Genomic DNA, 20,419 nt, shown 5'->3' on the forward strand with positions numbered 1-20,419 from the left:
AATTCATGAATGGGATTAATTTAATAGCGGTTATATTAGTTCATGCATGTTGAAATAATATAATACAAAACATATGTATTTATTCGGTGTAATAGGAGCTGATGTAAACGGGGTATTAGGCAAATCTGAGATATTGTCGAGCAGGTCACAAGGACAAAACTTTATAGCACAATAGAGTGGACATATTAATATGTATGGAATATTACAACATCTGTCCAGGCGGGCTAGCGACAGCAGTCTTCCCAGGGTTATTTACTTTCACCACTGAGCTGGATCAGGTCAATGAGAGCACAATCCCTCAATTCACAATGGACGCAATTAGCAGACCACAATCGCATGAATACTTTTTAACAAAATTTTTTTTTATTTTCTCCAACGCGTTTCAGCTCTGAATTACCGAAGAGCCTTCATCAGGGATCTTCCTTGGGTTTATTAGGCAGAGTGAACAAGAAAGGCAGGGAGATCTGGTATAGTCACCTGTTGGTGGTTGCACATGCTACTAGGCATCAGCCTGAGCTAGGCGCTAATTATACTTCAGTTCCTTGTCGCCCATTGCTTTTCCATGACCAGGGTGGCATTCCTTGGTTTCAAAAACTAGGCATTCTGTACTGACGATTTCATTGGAGTAAATCAACCACCTAATGTGTAAGGGAGTATAAGGATGCCAGAAGTCGGGAAGAAAAGGCTCAGTATATTAAATTTTAATCTTTGGGTGAGAAGCCGCCACCAAGCATACCCAGTAGCGGCTTTCTCATCTCTCTCCTTAGAGTGTGAATATGTATGTGGGGATCGGGGGGACTGGTTGTCATCTGAAAGTGCCTTTAGCTGTCATTTAACCCCATAAAAACATACCACCATCAATGAGTCTAGCAAACACCACTAAATTAAAATTTAGAAGTTTTAAATAAGACACAAACTGTATGTTTTTTTTTGGTATGGGATGGAAAGAACCCCTATCGGAAACCCTCACAATCATGGAGAACATGGAAACACCATGCAGAGGCTACTATTGGATATGAACCCAGAACCTCGGTGCTAATCACTGAACAAAATATTTAACTATTCTCGCCAAGTTTGGGTATATACCCCAAAATCCTGCTCAACATATTAGGTTAGTAAAAATATCGGTCATTAAAGCTGAGACTCATGCCAGCAATGTACTCTATGTACAGCTCTGTAGTGTATGTTAGTGCATTAGAAAGATCCGATCATCTTAAATACTGTTTGCTTTGTCTGTGACTTGAGATGAGTGAATTGATTTGGCACAGTTCAAAGCTGCACAGAACATTATGCGGCTACTACTACTACCCCTACACAGCCCCCCATCTTCAGCCTTATCCATCATGTATTATACTGTACTACCCCTACACAGCTGCACATCTCCAGCCTTATCCATCATGTACTATACTGTACTACTACTGCTACTTCCCCTACACACCGCACATCTCCAGCCTTATCCATCATGTACTATACTGTACTACTACTGCTACTTCCCCTACACAGCTGTACATCTCCTATGTTGTCCATCATGTTCTATGGTGTACTGATTCTCTTTACTACTCCCCCTACACAGCTGTACATCTCCTGCCTCATCCATCATGTACTATACTGCACTACTACTACCCCTACACACCGCACATCTCCTGCCTTATCCATCATGTACTATACTGTACTACTACCCCTACATAGCCGCACATCTCCAGCCTTATCTATCATGTACTATACTGTAATACTACTGCTACTTCCCCTACACACCGCACATCTCCTGCCTTATCCATCATGTACTATACTGTACTACTACCCCTACATAGCCGCACATCTCCTGCCTTATCCGTCATGTACTATACTGTACTACTACTACCCCTACATAGCCGCACATCTCCTGCCTTATCCATCATGTACTATACTGTAATACTACTGCTACTTCCCCTACACAGCTGTACATCTCCTGCCTCATCCATCATGTACTATACTGTACTACTACTACCCCTACACACCGCACATCTCCTGCCTTATCCATCATGTACTATACTGTACTACTACCCCTACATAGCCGCACATCTCCAGCCTTATCCATCATGTACTATACTGTACTACTACCCCTACATAGCCGCACATCTCCTATGTTGTCCATCAGGTTCTATAGTGTTCTGATTATCTTTACTACTAGCCCTACTCAGCCACACATCTCCTACCATGTCCATCATGTTCCATACTGTACTATTACTAGTCCTACATATCCACGGATCTCATGCCTTGTCCATCCTGTTCCATACAGTACTACTAGCCCTATACAGCCGCACATCTCCTGCCTTGTCCATCACGTTCTATACTATACTATCACTAATACTCTTACAAGTCCGACACAGCCACACATCTGCTACCATTCCTATCTTGTTCCATACTGTACTGCTACAGCTACTAGTACAAGCCCTACACAGCCGCAAATCTCCTGCCTTGTGCATCACTTGTTCATACAGTACTGCCGCTTGGAACCCTACCCAGGACTATATATATATATATATATATCCTTACGTGACTTTTCAGGGCAATCTTGGCACTTTTGATTCACACTAAATTTTTTCGGACCATATCGCATCTGGCCGCCAATTGTCTTGAAACAAATTTCTGGTATTCGCTCATCTCTATCAGTGACGCACTGACCAGTAGTGGAAAAGAAATGGTTTCAGTCTCTATTCACTCTCTGTAAAACAAGTCTGACCACAAGATCACCGCTCCTCGAGAAAAGGACTGTGGCCAATAGAGCGCCCCTCCTTCGCTTCACCTCTGCAAACCCACTGTATGAAAATAAGAGTGCATGGGACTCCCCCACCCCTCTGGTGAGAGGAGTAACAGAGCGTAGGCAGGGTGCCAGTCAGCATGACCACAGTGTGCATTGACTCTGTTTAATGAAAGCCAGGAAAGAACACATTACACAGTGTTTCTTTGGAGAGCCAGCTAGCCTTCAGTGATTGCAATCAATAAAAACACTCTGCAAGGGGCCCACAGGGGGAGAGAAGGAGAGACACAGATTGAGAGAGAGAGGGAGAGATCTCTGCTGAGTTTGCCTGACACTCTCTCCCTTCCCCCTCCAACAAAAACAAGTGGAACTTTGGAAGTCAGAAGACAAGCTGGTCTCCTTTCAGAAGACAGAACAGCTCGGCATTCCCCCTCACGCGGGTCCATGCGAGACGTGGGGCTGAGCTCGGGATGTGAAACTTCTAACAAGTGCAGCATCCACAACACGTCCTATTCCCAAAAACGGAGACGACGAGAGGAAGAAGCCATGGGATGGGATCCAGAGAAACAATTACAGGATGGGTAATACTGGAACTCCCGGCTGTCCGAGAAACAAGGTGATCTGTTGGTATTCACCAGAAGCTGTGCCCATTCACTGTCAAGAGGCTGCATGTGCCAGGAGGCTGCCGCATAAAGGTAAGCAGAATAGAGAGTCCTATTAGCTGGAAGGGATGTTCTCTATGTTCCTGGTATAAATAGGGTATCGCTGTAACACTGCATAAGAAGTTGTCGCCTTCCTCGCCAGCTTGTGTGCTGAATACCTTTAAATGTCACATGACACCGACGATGACACCAATTATGTAACAGTCCTTCGCGTATGACAACATTATGTCCGATCCAGCCTAATGCCCAATGGTGTCTCGTGACTAATCGAAAATATAGTAGGGTTGTGGGTAACGCTGGTTGGTACGACCTGTCAGTGTAACTTCAATGTGCAAATAAAATCAGAGCATCGCAGATTTATTGTTTCTCCACCTGCGTATAAAACATAATGGGATTTGGTAGAAAACTCTAGAATGTACCAGGGATGCGGTGAATGCACTTTTCTTATGTCACATGGGCGACCAAAACAAACATTCCAAGCCATGCCTACAGCGGGATGTAGTGAATAGTCAGGAAACCTGCTGCGTAATCACTACCACAACGCCTCGGAGTAGCATGTCTTGCTGGGACTTGTAGTACCACTGGACAGATTTGGACCCTTTCCTTAGGGTCAAAATAACACCCTAGACACAATAGAGACCACAAGGTCTCTATATGAACCTTATGTACCGCTGTAACTTGAAAGTTGTACCATAAAGAGTACACTACGATAGTTGCAACAAAAACTACTGTGATAATTTGGTGACTCCGCAAGAATTTTGCTATAAACTTATATTATATTACTTATATTGAAACTCATCGGGGTGGGGGTGGGGGTATTATAAAACCAGTCTTTTGAGAGTCGGGATTAATTTATTAACTTTTTTTCAAAACTTTTTAAAAAAAATGTCAAAACTTTGCTCCCACTTTGTATGAAATGAAGGCTCTGCTTCCCTGAAGAATGTGAACAGGGCTGTTTGCACTGAGCTGTGTGTGTGTGTAGCTTCGGTTTCATGCTCCAGGGGGTGGGGAGGACGGACGATGACATGAATGCACATTGACTAAGTTTTCAATGTCACTAGTGTGGGGTTGTACGTGCCCTCCCTTGAGTGGGAAGGAACAGAAAGACAAGTAGGTCCTCTCCTTGTTATTGTAAGAGTGAGTAGAAGATAGGGGGGAAGAAAAGACAAAAAAGGCCAAATTTCTCAGAGGCTGTATTCATTTTGAGTGCCTGCCAGATTCTAATGCTTTACACATGCTTACACTAGAAATACTCTGGAGCGGTTCCTCCATTCTTAAATTACACGGCCTTGCATGCAAAACATACAGTATGGGAATGATAATAGTCACTGAGCACACATAACCAAATTTATGTACAGGCATAGAACTTATAAAGGGTTCTCGAGGACTATAACATTGATAGTCTATTTTTATTAAGCGTTATCGATGTTTGATTGTTGGGGGTTCGATCTCTTCAATCTCTGGTGCAGGGTTGTACCACTTCAGTTTCAGGAAGCACTATGGCCCCCTCATTGTGCAAATGGGTGGGGGTCCTGGAAGTCGGCCTCCAAATGATCAAATGTTGACAGCCTATACGTGAAAGTCTTGGACAATCCCTTTAATCTGGCATCGATGAACAAGAGTAATAAACACTGGGAATTAATCAGCCATAGAAAAGTATATAAAAATATAAGTACTTGTAGAAAGCCAGCATAAAACTCCAATACAAAAACTTGAAGTCGAACACATTAAAAAAAATAGTATAAAATGAAAAATATAATATTTTATTTAGAACCCTATGGCCCTGTTCACAATATGTAATTATGGTGCAGAATCATTGTATATTCCAGGCTTAAAATTCCACTAAAAAATTGCTTCCCATTGTCTACAATCTTTTTGCATAGAAGATGCACTGGATTGTTAGGCTGTGGATTAGGGCCCATTGATACATCATATCAGAACATAATGGCATCCAATAGTCCAGAATATTTGATAATCCAGTACTTATCGGTTTCCATAGCATATTAGAGGTGGTTAAAGGAATGAATAGGTCCTACCCCTGATAAAAATGGTCTCCATAAAAGGACAGTATGAGAACTGCATGCTGTCTCTCCAGTTTCTCTCCTAGCAGAGGTTCCCAAGATGGTATCCCCAGTTGCATTCATGAGATCACCCATTTAAAGAAATGTATCTATATGCATAGTCACGAAACACCCACACACATCCAATGGCTTGTGGTTAGATGCTTGGACCAAATTCCTATCTCTGGGAATAGTGTCACTTCTACACATCATGGCCTTTAGCTGCCACCCACTATAGCAGTAACGTTTCGCATGGGTTTGGACAGTTGCTTGAATTCCAGCAGGTCCTTTTACACTTGGAATTTTCTGTTTACTCAGTCGCCATGAAGAAACATAATATGAATTCCTCAGCTGCTTTAGTGTAATTGTACAATACATGCAATCCGACGGACAACGTAGAGAAATTGCTGGATTAAAGATGGCGGGCTTAGCTCGGCTCTGGTATAACGATACATCGGCAATATGGGACTTACATCATATAGTGACCTGTAAATGGAAACCTCATGTGCTTCATTCAAAAAGTGCTCTTCCAAAAATATATAGAGGAAATAAAATCCTTCGGAATTGTTCCCTGAAGTCTTCGCACATCATGTCGGCATAGCAACACCTGCTTCCTCCTGTACACAAATATATACTGGGCTGGTTACTGTACATCTGGGGCGAATGTTCTACAACCACTTTATGGCATGACGTCATCCCCTTTTAGGCTTTTAATAGAATGAGGCCCTTCCAGCTTGTGAGCTGTGCTAACCCTAGGGCAAAACAGGACTCCATGATGCATACCATACTTTGCATTCTCAAGTGTTGCTAAAGCAGTTAGAATAACGCTAGCACCCACGTGATATGACGACTGGGGAACATTTTAACTATTTCTGTATCGTCCAGCTGTGGGCAAAAGTTGAATTCCCATAGAAATATAGAGTCACGCAAGGAAAAAGATTTACTATTGCAAAATTATCAAACAGCATGAGCCACTGTGATAAAAGTGCCTATTAGGTGGCTATGTACCTTTGTGGATCCTAAGCTTTAATCATTGTTAGAATATTGTATATTCGTAGTTTTGTATACATACCCTTAATAAAAATAGTTTAAACCATAAAATTAAAAAGGATGGGACAGACAATTTAGAGATTGAGTGATCCAGTTTATCACCAAAGGAACCCCCAAGTTTTGTCTTATCCCTAAATGTCCCTATACATTTTGAATAACCAATGGCCGAACGATCATTCAGTCGTCAGTTAAATCTTCCATCCGTCACTCATCCCCCTTACATACAGAAACGCTTGGTACAGCCAAGTGTTCTTGTGTTCTCTATGCGGAGGGATAAGCAGCAACAGCGCTCTCACTGTGGCTTATCTCTCTCGGAACAAAGGGGTTGACAGTGATTTTCAATCACACCGACCCCTACCACAACCGACATCATCTGCTGGTGGTGGTAGCCCCATCCATACAGGGTAGACTGATGGCCAAATATGGGTTTGGCCACTAAAAGTCTAAGGTGTATGACTGCAAATTCTAGACTGCGAAGGAAGAAATTAAACACGGACTGTTAAGGACAAGAATGTAACTTTCAATAGTTCAGTTTTGATCCATAAGGCCCAAAATTTGAAGCCTACATTTATAAGAAATGTAAAAATCTAGAAAACGTGGAGGAGATTCTCCTAACAACCAATCACTTTATTCCTTCTAAAAAATCAAGAGTTGGAATTTGATTTGTCAGCACCACACTTTTATATAACATCTTATAAATCTTCCCCCGCATCTTTCCTATTTCTCTCAAAGTCTTGTATTCATTTAGGAGGAATTCGGAATTTTACTCTACGTGATCTGTGCTTGCTTATGCATCTTGAATGGATGCCAGGGGAAACTCAAACTTGAAAGTTTTCCAAAGAAAATCTTTTTTTTTTTTATATCTTAAACATATAAAGTTCATAAAAATGTAGCGGAATTTACACCGAGGTTAATTGCTAAAGAAAACTGATTTGTGAAACACAAGGGAGTATACTTTATAATCATACAAAAGCCTTCCATTACCATGGACTAAGGGAGAATGGGAGGACAACCCAGCAATTACCTATTATCAGTATGCAGAACGTCATCCATCATTTAGACACTGTATATATTTAGGAGGACCTGATGGACTACAGAAGATCTTTCATCCAAGGCCATTGTGTAGCTTCCAGCAGGGATAGTAGGAAGATGGGAACAATTACTAGATTCCAAAGAATAATGCACTGCACAAGTTGGTAGACTGGTACAGTAATAGGACGCTAGGTAACCAAGAATATGGAACCAAACTAGAATTGGATTGACTTTACCATTAGTGATGGCTGGATGGATTGGTTGGCTGGTTGATGGGTGGGTGGGTGGATGAATAGAATAAATGGCTAGTGTGTAGGTCAATGAATAGATGAGTTGGTTGGTTAGTTAGTGGGTAAATGGATAGGTGGGTGGTTAAATGGTTGGGTTGATGGTTAAGTGGGTGGCTAGTTAGCTATAAAGATTGATGGGTGGCTGGATGGATGAGTGTCCAATGCCAGAATTGGCAAGGATGGCAAAACTAGAAACACATACTGATAGAATAAACAGATATGTGCACAGATGCTCAACTGCATTCCAGTGGAATGTAGAATGTACTTTAAGGGTATGTCCACACTGAGCAAATTTGACAGAGAGCTCTGCCGCGGAATCCTGCCTGCCTAAGTGTAAAACAGTGTGTCTATGGGCTCTCAATTCTTTAAGCAGAGAGCGGAGTCATACGAGCCCTCCCATCGACACACTGTTTGACACTGAGGCAGGTGGGATTCCGCGGGGGAGAGCTCCGCCACGGAATTCTACCAAATTTGCTCAGTGTGAACATACCCTTAAAGCACATTCTACATTCCACTGTAGAATGTAGAGCGCTTCCGCCGAATTTGCTCGTTGTGAAGGGGAAAGCTCATGGAAATGATCTTTTCCGTTATCATATATACATATGAAAGGATCCCACTGGCGATGTCGGTCATCCCGGACCACTATTTATTTACAGAACAATAGGGATCTATACAACGCCTATGCCTTTCACGCTGCTCAGAAATGTACTGAAAATCTCTCTCTACTGATGTGTTTAAAGACAGTGACTTGGCTTTGACATTGTCAAGCTATTTCATTCAAGAACTCTGTGGTGGTCTGAGATTATAGACTTTATCAATGAGTTCTTCTCCCATGTAAACATCACATATTACAGCAGGGGTGAGGAACCTTTGGCCCTCCAGCTGCTGCAAAACTACAATTCCCATCATGCCTGGACAGCCAAAGCTTTAGCTTTGGCTGTCCAGGCATGATGGGAATTGTAGTTTTGCAACAGCTGGAGGGCCGAAGGCCCCCCCATCCCTGCATTACAGGATCAGGTGAAGATAAAATTAGAATAAACCTGTATAGACCAAACTGTTTTTAGATAAAGTCCTTAGGACAAAAAATGGTGTTTATTTTATAAATAAGTCCAACCTTTAGCAAATACAGGCCCTTACTGTACGCCATTTGTACCCTGGGGTGGTATATCGACATGGGATTCAAAACATGGGGTGATCAAAGGCTTTATATGGCAAGAACTTCAAAGTTGAACTCTAAAGTTATGTAACCCTATGGTATGATATGGCCAATAAAATATCCACACGTAATTATCCGGTTGCTGTATCTAAGCATCAAGGCCTATCAAGTTCATTTTTCTACACTGGCAACATTAAAGCACTTGGTAGACGTTGGCTGACCGAATGACGGACAAAAAACATATTATTTCCAACGTTTTAGTGACACGGCATGATGGAAAACTGGTGGGAATACAGAGAAGAGCCTGAGTAGATGCTTTCATTGGACTCACGCTGTGGAAAGACAGAAGCAGAGTCTTTAATGCAATCCTTTGATCACTTAAAACAACTTCTACCCACAAAACCCATATATTTAAGTAAAGAACGAACCCTTGGTTTACAGTAAAGGCTTTTGGCTTTCTCTGCCGAAGGCACATTTTTAATGAAAGGGGATGCGTGTGTTCTTGAAAAATAATCTGGTTGAAGAATAACTAAAATAAATGAGTTTTTACAAGTAAATGGGACCACCAAAACAAATGAACAGCCCCCTATAAAAAAATCTGCTTACAATATTCACATATCGCACCTACCAATCATTTAGAGGTCTCAAGAGGGTCGTCAATGGGTTAAAAACCTGGCTGGGCGATGCATTTCTAGGCCTTTGCTTATCCCAATGTAATAATTTATTTATGTGCAATGATACAAACCAGATTAGGCTGTGTTCACATGTGTGTTAGAGGTTGTGTTAGGAGTCTCTGTAGCATATTCCGTCATGGTGGGGAAAACAGAGCCAGAACAGCACTATTTTATACAGGAAAACACCAGAACCCAAAAAGGACACCGGGAACATTAAAAGATCCCATAATCTATAATCGGGTTGACCTGGCACGGTTGGGGTCCAGAATAAAAGGGATCCGTTACCATTATTTTTGTTTTTCTGCTCTTAGTAGAATTGAGGCAGATGTGAACCGGGTTCTCTCTCTGTGCCTCTCCGCTTGGAAGAATTGACATGCAAATCCTTCTGCGGCGTGAGCCCTCCCATAGACTGCCAGTATGACACGGAGGGTGACGCGGAATTCCGCCAGTTTTACTCCGTGTGATACGGGCCTTAAAAGTGAATAATAATAATAATAATAATATTTATTTATATAGTGCTAACAGATTCCGCAGCACTTTACAATTCGGAAAGGCTGCACAAATGATTACTGTATCGTTTGTGCAGCCATTTAAATATAATGCTATTGCCTGAACATCCCCTGTTCACACAGTAAGATGTGCGCCCAATAGCAATAAAAGGGTCCTTATAGGGCCGTGCAAGGACACAGGCGACCGATAATCAGCAAGACGAGTGCTCGTTAGATGTGCAAAAGGCCGCACAAATGATCACTGTATTGTTTGTGCGGCCATTTAAATATAATGTGTGACCTGCACATCCCCTGTTTACACAAGGAGATGTACACCCGATAGCGATAAAATTTGAAGCTGCAGAAAACATGTGATCAGCCGACTAGTGGGCATTTTCCGGGTCCTCATCTAATCGCTGAAAATTTTACAAAGGCCAATGCTCTAACAACACTTGTTGCCAATAAAGGGGCGAATGCTGTGATCATTGGAGACACTGAAACTGCGCCACCTAGACAGACAGGCTGTGTCAAATATTGCAGCTCAGCCCTATTGACTTGTCATTAGAGATGAGCGAACCAGGTTTGGCATTTAATTAGCAGTGGCTGCTGAACTTGGATAAAGCCCTAAGGCTATGTGGAAAACATGGATACAGTCATTGGCTGTATCCATGTTTTCCAGACAACCTTAGAGCTTTATCCAAGTTCAGCAGCCCTAGCTAATCAAATGCCGAACGATCGGGTTCGGATAGACTCGAACCCGAACCCGGTTCGCTCATCTCTACTTGTCATAGATCAGCCACTGTGCTGCCCTGTTGAATAAATGAGAAAGTTATAATATAGAATAATGTAAATCTGCTAATCGATTCTTCTATTGTATTCTATGGCCTATTAAGGTAAAACTGCTTGTTCATCTCCATGTGCCTCCAGTACCTTCGCTGTGACCACAGGGAAGGATAGTGAGCAATAACATCATTTCTTTCTCGGCACAAAGCAGATGTTTCAGCCCAGCTGAACAAGCAATCAAACAATCTATTTTCTGACCCTAATACAATATACACACTCCGAACGCAGTGTTTTCCCCTAAGGCTCCTCTGTCAACACTTGCTTTGGTTTATTTAGAGAGCGATTCTCTATTGGTCTGCCAGTTCACCGGCTGTGATGAAGAAACGAGAAGCGAAAAGTCTTTAAATTCGAGACAATTTATTATCTCATACGCAAACAAGAAAAAGTTCTAGATACTACTACTGTATACAGTGCGAGCGAGTGAGCGGAGCATTCCAGTAGGCTTCAGACCTAATCCAGGAGAAGATTGCGTCACGTGCCAGTGAAGTGCTAACATTCCTGCTTTATGCCAGTTTCCATGTAATAAGTGGTCAAATCCTGTAAATTATAAGAGGGCTAAGAGGTCTTGTCTGCAATCCTGACTTGCCTAAGTACTTTTATTCCTTATGAAAGAACAATGCCTGAACACCGTGTCTTAAGAGCGTTTTCTGGGCAATGTAGACCGATCAGCTATCCACAGGATTGTCCAGAAAACCTCTTTAAAAGGAACTGGTCATGACGTTTAGGCTGCCTAAACCACAAGTTAATAGGGTGGTGCCTAGTGGCTTTTCTCCGCCATAATGACGGATTGGATGGACTCAGGCATGCTCGAGGTTTGCTCATCTCTAATCTTGGTCTATCGAACAGGCATTAAACTGACATCTATCCTGTGTGTGACCAGCTATGGGACACTGCATTGTGCTGTTCCTTTGTAATTCCTCCTGGAAATGTAAAAAAAGGTTAAAGGAGTCCAGTGGGGAACTAAAAAATCATTACAGGCAGGGGATGGGGGGGGGGGGGGGCAATAAAAAACACACTCTACTTACGGTTCCTGGAGTCCGCACTGTGCCGCATCACGGAACTCTCGGACCCTGGCGACTCTCATTTTCTTCCTGGTTCTGGGGTGGGAAAGGGTGGGGATTTAGCACACTCAGCCAATCAGTGACTGCAGCAGTGTCCCGCCCCAGTCACTGACTGACTAGGCGGGGCATTCGTTAACCAGGTCATGGCGTAGCCGTCTGGGAGCTCAGAAGACAGCCAGCGGGGTCCCGTCGCTCTGTGCGGGCTCCATGACAGGTGACTATAACTTGTTTTTTATTGTCCCCCACCCCACCTGGAATGATTTTTTATTTCCCCACTGGACTTATCCTTTAACAACAGGGGGTTACAATTCAGGAGTCCATTTGTATTTAAAGGATATCTCCAGAAATCCTTTATTATTACTTGATACCCCACAGACAGGCAGGAAACAAACAGGCAGGCACTCACATGGGAGACTTTTAGTTTTTCATGCGTTTTACAATTCTAATCACTAGGAAATAAATTTAACAGTCTCCCCTGTACTCAGGTATCAGAATCATGTTAGGGCGGGGGAAATAGGTGCTTCTTCTGACCACCTGACTGGCATGGAGCAGGTTCCGTGTCGCTCACTAATTGCCGTAATCAGGAAAACCTGCTCAGTTGACAGGCTCCCTTTAAGAGTGTGGAACGGTCCCGCCATAGGCTCAGATAAGTTAACGGGTATTGCAGGCTTTCAATGTGCATATAAACAGGTTTTATGGAACTGTATTCCGGAGAACAGACGCCAGCTTTTAATTTGCGCACTTAAATAACATATTTTTTTAAGGAACATTGAGCGCTGTCTCATAAACCAACACCTGTTGTGGACTGGGAAGCGATGGTTCCAGATGCTGTCTATGGCACTTCTCTTTGCTCCGCACACTTCTCACATTTGTTAGGTGTTTCATGAAATAGGCACCTTGTAAACAGGAACGAATCCTCCAGGTGCCTCCAGCTTCAATATCCATTCTTCTAAGCACAATGCCTTGCCGAGATTAGAACCTCTTGAGATGTTTGCCGAGATAGAACTAATCCAAAGTCTTGCGTAATCAGGACTTGCTGAGAGTTGTAGCTGTAGTGTATACTCCAAATACTATCTTGACCACTGCTGGTGGAGAATGTATCAGCCAGATTACCTATTATATGGTCCAAGCTCCTAATAATGGCCACCTAAAAGGATCCTCCTGTCACCATGGATGGTACAGGATGGATTCCAGCAGGGGCGTAACTACCACCATAACAGCCATAGCGGCTGCTATGGGGCCTGCAACATCAGGGGGGCCCATCGTTGCAATACACTGGGCCTTCTGAGCTGTCATCATACTACCTAGGGAGATGCCTACCATGGGGGTCACTAGGTACTGGGGGGTAGGATACTAGGGGAGATGTCTGTTTAGGGGGACACTATCTATGGTGGAGGGAGATACCAGGGGGGCTGTCTAAGATCAGGGACACTATAGGAGATGTCTACCATAGGGGCACTATCTACTAGGGGAATATCAGGGGAGATGCCAAACATATGCTATCTAATAGGCAGAGGGCTATAAATAGGGGGATTACCTAAAGTGAGATGGGGGGAGATGGGGGGGGGGGCCCAACCAAAAGTTTGCTATGGGGCCCCACCCTTTAAAGTTATGCCCCTGGATTCCGGTGAAATCCAAGGCTTGGTTGGAATAAGGAATAGTAATATACAGGACGTTGATAAGTTCAGTATGACACAGGGCAATGCAGCCAGGCATGACTCTAAAGAGTGTTTGCTATTCTACTGAGACCATTGTAGTGCCAAAACCAGAAGCACAATACACGAGACGGTAACAATTATCCTCCGATATAAGAAAAGCTAATGAAAGGGTTAACACTAGGATAGGCCATCAATGTTATTGTCCTAGTGAGGCCGATGCACTAAGGATTTATTTAATGTAATTAGATGAAAAATGAAAATCCTTCCAGCAGAAAAACCATAAATGAATTATTATATAACTAATGATAATCTTTTTACTAATACAGAGCTTAAACCACACATTCAAAGGGATGTCTGCTTTTTAATATCCCTTACTACTAGATTCCACCAAAATTAAGGTTATTGCAAGATATTATGCAGCAGCAATCTGGAAGCAAGTGAATACATTTTCTACAGCACTCCCGCAGGTGAACTGATGCATTACATGTGTCCATTGAAATCAGTGGGCTTATGTGTAACAGGCAGATGACTCTTGCTAAGGACCCCTTCTATTAACTGAAAATGTGATATTTGAAGCTGAAAATCCCCTGAAAGTCAAAGGGTTTACATGCAGTGAGTGATACCTTTTTGTGTATCTCAAGGCAATCTAGTTTTGTTCTGTATTGTCTCCTCGTAATAAGTAGCACCCTTTGCATTTTACACTGTCTACTTCTACAATCCTTCCTTAAAAGTAATGTGTGTTTTTAGTGGTTATGCAACTCGAGTCCGATTATTTGGCATTTGAATACCGGTGGCTGCAGCAGTTGGCTGCAGCCCTATGGAGTCCAAGAATACATGCATACAGGCAGGGCCGGCTCCAGGTTTTTGCAGGCGCAACAGCCTCAGGGTCCTCTTACACGGGTCGATTATCGTGCGAAAAATTGTTATATCGCTCGAATTTAAACGATAATCGTTCTGTGTAAATGCAGGCAACGATCGGAAAATCGTTCATGTGTCGCTAATTTATTGTGTCGTTGATTTAGATCTGAACCTAAAATTATCGCTTATCGTTCGCTGTAATTCCACATTCATTTGCTCAAGTTCCGCATTTGTTCACTAATTGTTCAGTGTTATGCTGCGTTTACACGGAACGATTATCGTTGGAATTTTCGCAATAACGATCGCATTTGAGCGATAATCGTTCCGTGTAAACACAGCAAACGATCAAGCGATGAGCGAAAAATCGTTTATTTTGATCTTTCAACATGTTCTCCAATCGTCGTTCATCGTTCGCGAAAAATTCGCAGATCGCTTTGTGTAAACAGTCTTTCAACGATTCACCCTATGTAAAATATGGGCTTAAGCGATCTTAAAAACGATCGCATTAACGATTTTTTTCTTATGAATTTTCTTCAAAATCGTTAAACGATCGATTGGTCGAATTATTACTTCGTGTAAACGCAGCATTATTGCACATTGTTCATTGTTTTCCTGGGATCAGGAGTAAATGATCATAATAACGATCGTTCAGATGTGCAGGTCCTGCTCCATCTCCTGTGTCAATCAGCCGGCTCATGCTGAACTACAGTGAGTGGGCTGAACATTAGAATACCGGGCCCCTTTACCTCTCTTGGCTCCTAGAGGTGCTGTGGGCCATGGCACTTGCCCGGGTAATCCCTATGCTGATGCCGGCCCTACATACAGGCATAGGCAATAGGCATCCAACTTCATCAACCAGTCGTATTCAAATGGCCATTGATGGGACTCAAGTATGCCCGAGTTGCCACCTTGTACTCTTCCAAGCCATTTTCTATTTGTCCTCTATAGTGACACCACCACAGCTTAAAGCATTTGGCTGCCACTGCCATAGGATGAAATATGTTACAGGGCATCAGGACCTTGAGCCACCAATTTCGTTTTCACGAGATCTGTTATGATGGTCTATGACACTAGTCTCTCTGGCCTCTATGACACTACCACTCCCAGCATACCCTGACAACTACATGCTATCAAGGCCTGTTGGGAATTGCAGCTTTGCATTTGCTGGAGACCAAAGGGTTAGTAGCCACTCAGTTAGAGGAATATGGCCATTTCAAGGCTTATTATAGCTCACTTCTGTAAGACAGGCAGTCACTTTTATTTGGTCTATTTTTGCTATAGTTCTGCTATGTCCTCTGTATACCATGATTTAATTTGGCAGGGGCATGTCATTTGTTCCCATAAACTGATGGTGACTGCTGTTAACTATATGTAGCACATGATTTCAGTGCTGCCTTCGGCTAGAAGTCACGGGTTTAGGATGGAACTTCTTCCCCCAATACAATGAAGTAACTGAGGTCTAAATAAACTACGTGACTTCCACTTCCCATAGATATTCCCATAGGCAGAGGTTAGGATACGATGAAATAGTGGTCCTTAGAAATGAACAGATCAGGAGGCAGTACCAGAAACCTCAAGGTAGAAAGCCGAGGGCATGGCTGCTGTACCAGGCTGTGTGCGGAGAGCTGGCTACCAGTCCTGTTATTTCCTAATGTAGGAGGATTGTACATACGTAAGTACTTCCTGCCCACACATACTGGAAAACACGCTGCCCAACAGAACAGGATGTGTCACCGGAGCAGGAGGAGGACAGAGCTCGGGATCAGGGAGTGTGCTCTGCGGACTGGAAAATTATGTGGCTTCACATAAACTGGATGGCTGGCACGGTTGGTGCAGATGCTGGCTACTAAAGCATCCGCATTGTGGAAGACATAGAGGCCTTATTGTGGTAGTATACATAAGTATAAACTGCGCTTCTCTTAGAACTGATGAACGCTTATGTAGAACTTTTACTGTTGGCACAAAATGTGCTGTATAGAGTTGAGCACTCTCAGGTTTGTCCGAACCCGAGCATGCAGCATTTGATTTCCAGTGGCTGCAGAAGTTGGATGCAGCCCAAAGGCTGTCTAGAAACATGGATACAGCCATAGGCTAGGACTCCCTAGGGCTGCATCCAATTTCTGCAGCCTCCGGTAATCAAATGTTGCATGCTTGGGTTCCAATACTTATCAGCTGCTGTACATCCTGCAGGAAATTGTGCTTTTTTTCCAGCCTGACATAGCGCTCTTTGCTGCCACCTCTGTCCATGACAGGAACTGACCAGAACAGGAAAGGATTTCTATGGGGATTTGTTTCTGCTCTGGACAGTCCCTGACATGGACAGAGGTGGCAGCAGAAAGCACTGTGTTAGACTGGAAGGAATACACCACTTCCTGCAGGTCATACAGCAGCTGATAAGTACTGGAAGACTTGAGATTTTTAAACAGAAGTCAATTACAAATCTATATAACTTTGTGACAACAGTCGATGTGAAAGAATTTTATTTTTGTTGGAGAACCCTTAAAAGGAGCGCACCAGAAGCTGTGTTATACACCACCATATGTTTCTGCCGATATACCAACATATATACCCCACAGATCTCTAAAATAGACAATGCTCTATTGGACAGATCTCTGAAAAAGGCCCAAAGGTGGTTCCAGGCACCAAGTTGGGTCCCAGTGGAAACACCCTACTAATGCGACATGGTATATAATGATTGTGGCGGGAAGCCCCTTTAATTTCACCTTGTGAGCTGAATAAGAGAAGTTTTACACAATCCTGCTGGAACATTTGGTAAGCCCATTACTGCCGGCATCTATGTCCTAACAATTCAATGTATTCCACAAAGACTTAAAACACGTCCTCCAATGCTGAGAAACATCACAAATCATTAGGAAACCAGGGAACGCTAAACAGGAACAAGTCTCAGGGAAACAAGAGCCACAATCAGTCAATGCTCGCTCTCAGCACTGGTGTAGGGTAACGTCAGGATCCCAGAGTACAAATAGGAATTAGGTTAGGTGGCAGGGATACAGTGCGGCTTTTGTAGTTCTGCCAGAGGGGCAGTGCTGTTCTGCATTAAATCAGAACAAGGCTCCTTCCTTCTTAAATATCCACTTCAAATACAATCCGTAGACTGAATCCTTAAAACTGGATGCAAACTACTGCTTGCTAACATGAAATAGATGTCTTCCTCTTATCCACAATAAAAGGGAGCAGTGTTTTCCTGGCTGCCTCAATAAAGAAGTGCCGTTAGTCTGAAAAACAAAAGACGCCAAGGTTTACCCTGAATTTATGGAAGAAGAAGAGAGGAAATCTCTAAACGAGAAAAATAAATGAACACAAGGGTAATTTAAAGTGAAACTCTTCTTTAGATTTAACCTTATAGAGAAAAATTCCTTGAATTTGCGACTGGCTGGAAAAACTCGGTCTGTTAAAGGAGAAGTTTGGCGGGAAGGCAAAAAAATCATTACAGGTAGGGGGTGAAATAAAAAAGACTATGCTTACCGCTCCCAGTGCCTGCGTTGCACCACATCATGGAGCACCCAGACCGTGCCATGACCGGGTTTTTGGGTACGTCACAAAGTGGGTCCAATGTCACAGACGGGTGAGTTTTAGCTGGCTCAGCCAATCAGTGACTGCTCTGTCAGCTGGGTCGTGACGGAGCCAGTGGGGAGCTTAGAAGACAGTCTATAGGGTCTGGGAGCAGGACGCGGCTCTGCGCAGGCACCGGGACAGGTGACTGTAACTTCTTTTTTATGTTCCCCCAGCCCGAAATAAAACCACAAATGCTATACAAATGCTTCAATGGTCATTCATGAGACCCTGGCTACCAGATACCAAACCAAGTGGCACTCATATCGGGCAGGGTTTGCACACAGTTCTAAAAAGTATGATTCTTTGCTGTACTTTGTCTTCCCAGTACATGATTTCTTGGGTTCTGGGAACCGTGGAAACCACTGGTTTTATGAAAGGCACAGTCACCACTCCCTGGACGCGGACTCAGACGCGGACATTCGAGTATTAGATAACTTGGAAGAGAAATTAGATTAGAAGTAATGTTTGGAAGCCGTCACAGGAGGATTGTTATGATGGAAAATTTCTGGCAAGCCTTCATGCAAAAAGTGTGGCAGAAATCCCACGTTCTCATCAGGGGCGTAACTAGAAATGGCTGGGCCCCATAGCAAACTTTTGATTTGGCCCCCCCTCCGACTGACCACTAAACGGTCAAGTGAAGTCATAACTACATAACTGCTAGCTCTGGTCAGGAGTGCTTGCAGTTAAAGGGACATTTGCAAAACCCAGGAGACCAGCAGGGCCACCCGGTGCTGCAAATGATGATGGCTCAGGGGGCCCAGTGTATTGCAGGAGCAGGCCATGGGGCCCCCTGATGCGGCGGGCCCCATAGCAGCTGCTATGGCTGCTATAGTGGTAGTTACGCCCCTGGTTCTCATATTGTTTCTGCAAAGACGTCAGAAGAATATCTACAATGTACTTGACATACGGTTCAAGTAACCGTTTCCGAAGTGCAGGCAAAAAGCCATGGCCACAAAAGAATGGAGTATATTCAAGAGGCGAGACATAACACAACTGGTCCTCAATGCAAAATTAGGTTCCCCCATGTATAATTCTGGTACATGCCAAGGGGGCTTTTGGACCCTCAGGCACCAGGTACAATGGTCTGGTGGATACAGCCATAGGCACTATTAGAGCTCATAGGCTGCATCCATGTTTTCCAGGACTCCCTAGGGCTGCATGCAACTTTTTCAGCCACCGCTAATCAAATGCCTAACAACTGGACTTGAGTTGCGCTCATCTCTAGTCATCCCTATTTGGGAAATATTTCTGGCCAAAGGGTTTAATTTATCAAGCAACCAAATGGATCATTATGAGACATTTTGGTAAACACGTAGGTGACTGTCAGCTGATGCGTGCACCATGGGGCTGAACTGACCACTTCTTTTGTAAGTGACCTGGCCTCTAGGGCATGGTCATGACCTGCCTTCAAATGTGGCTCCTATATGTTAAATGAACCATAAAAGTGGGTCACTTGATGAAAGAGCCCGGACCAAGGCATATAGAAAATCTCTACGGTATGTTTTTCTTTTTAAATTACAAAAAATAATTGAAATTTAAAGTGAATTAAAGTAGGGAAACGATAACATGACTCTAAAAGGGAAAATATATGTACACCACAACACAGAGGGGGACTTGATGACTACGAAAACAAAGAACGGACACATGACTATTACATTATATTATATTTATCAATGTGTTCGTATCAGTAGTGCAGAATCAGGCTTGATCTTGGCCTGTATCTTTTGGCTGAACTACTTGCAATCACCAGGCCTTCTTATACATTCATGAACTCATTCTCATAAGCATTGAGCATGCCAAACATCCATGTGTTCTCCATTGGTAGAAGAGGGGTAAGCCACAGCCAGATAGCTCTGGTACCAGCGTATCCCTCCCAGAAAGATAGCAAGACAGCTCTCCACAACACCATCTTTTGTGAGCCAGGAGGTCACCATATACCTTAGATAATCAGTCAAACCCACCAAAGCTTTATGGGCACCTTCAGTTTAGTCTACTGAACCCTCTGCTGATGCTATACAAGTCAAGTGCACACTTCCATGGACTTAACCCATTTCTTCTTAAAATTTCTTTCAATATTTCCACCAATTTCGTTCCACTTACAAAATTTTGTCACCATCATGTGATATGCAGGGGTCAACTCCATAAAGAAAGATTCTTCAAGTCGAGCCGATAATAAGGAGCAAGCGAGCGCCAACCCGTCAGATCAGCGCTCACTTGCTTCTTGTTCCCTGCTCTGTCAGTGCTATTTTATGCACCAACAGAGAGTGGGGA

At 43.3% G+C, this 20,419-nt stretch overlaps 2 protein-coding genes across 5 annotated transcripts in view; one reads left to right on the forward strand and one right to left on the reverse strand.

The window, feature by feature from the left end:
• The window catches only part of C9H7orf50 (chromosome 9 C7orf50 homolog), a 225,749-nt gene that overhangs the window by 42,138 nt on the left and 163,192 nt on the right, over positions 1–20,419 (reverse strand). The window lies entirely within an intron of this gene.
• GPR146 (G protein-coupled receptor 146) overlaps positions 2,868–20,419 on the forward strand; it is a 40,914-nt gene continuing 23,362 nt past the window's right edge. The window contains exon 1 of the mRNA XM_069983872.1: positions 2,868–3,435. The gene's annotated coding sequence lies outside the window, so the exon portion shown is untranslated. The remainder of the gene's footprint in view (positions 3,436–20,419) is intronic.

The sequence above is a fragment of the Dendropsophus ebraccatus genome, chromosome 9 (assembly GCF_027789765.1).
Source record: "Dendropsophus ebraccatus isolate aDenEbr1 chromosome 9, aDenEbr1.pat, whole genome shotgun sequence".
Classification (NCBI taxonomy): domain Eukaryota; kingdom Metazoa; phylum Chordata; class Amphibia; order Anura; family Hylidae; genus Dendropsophus; species Dendropsophus ebraccatus.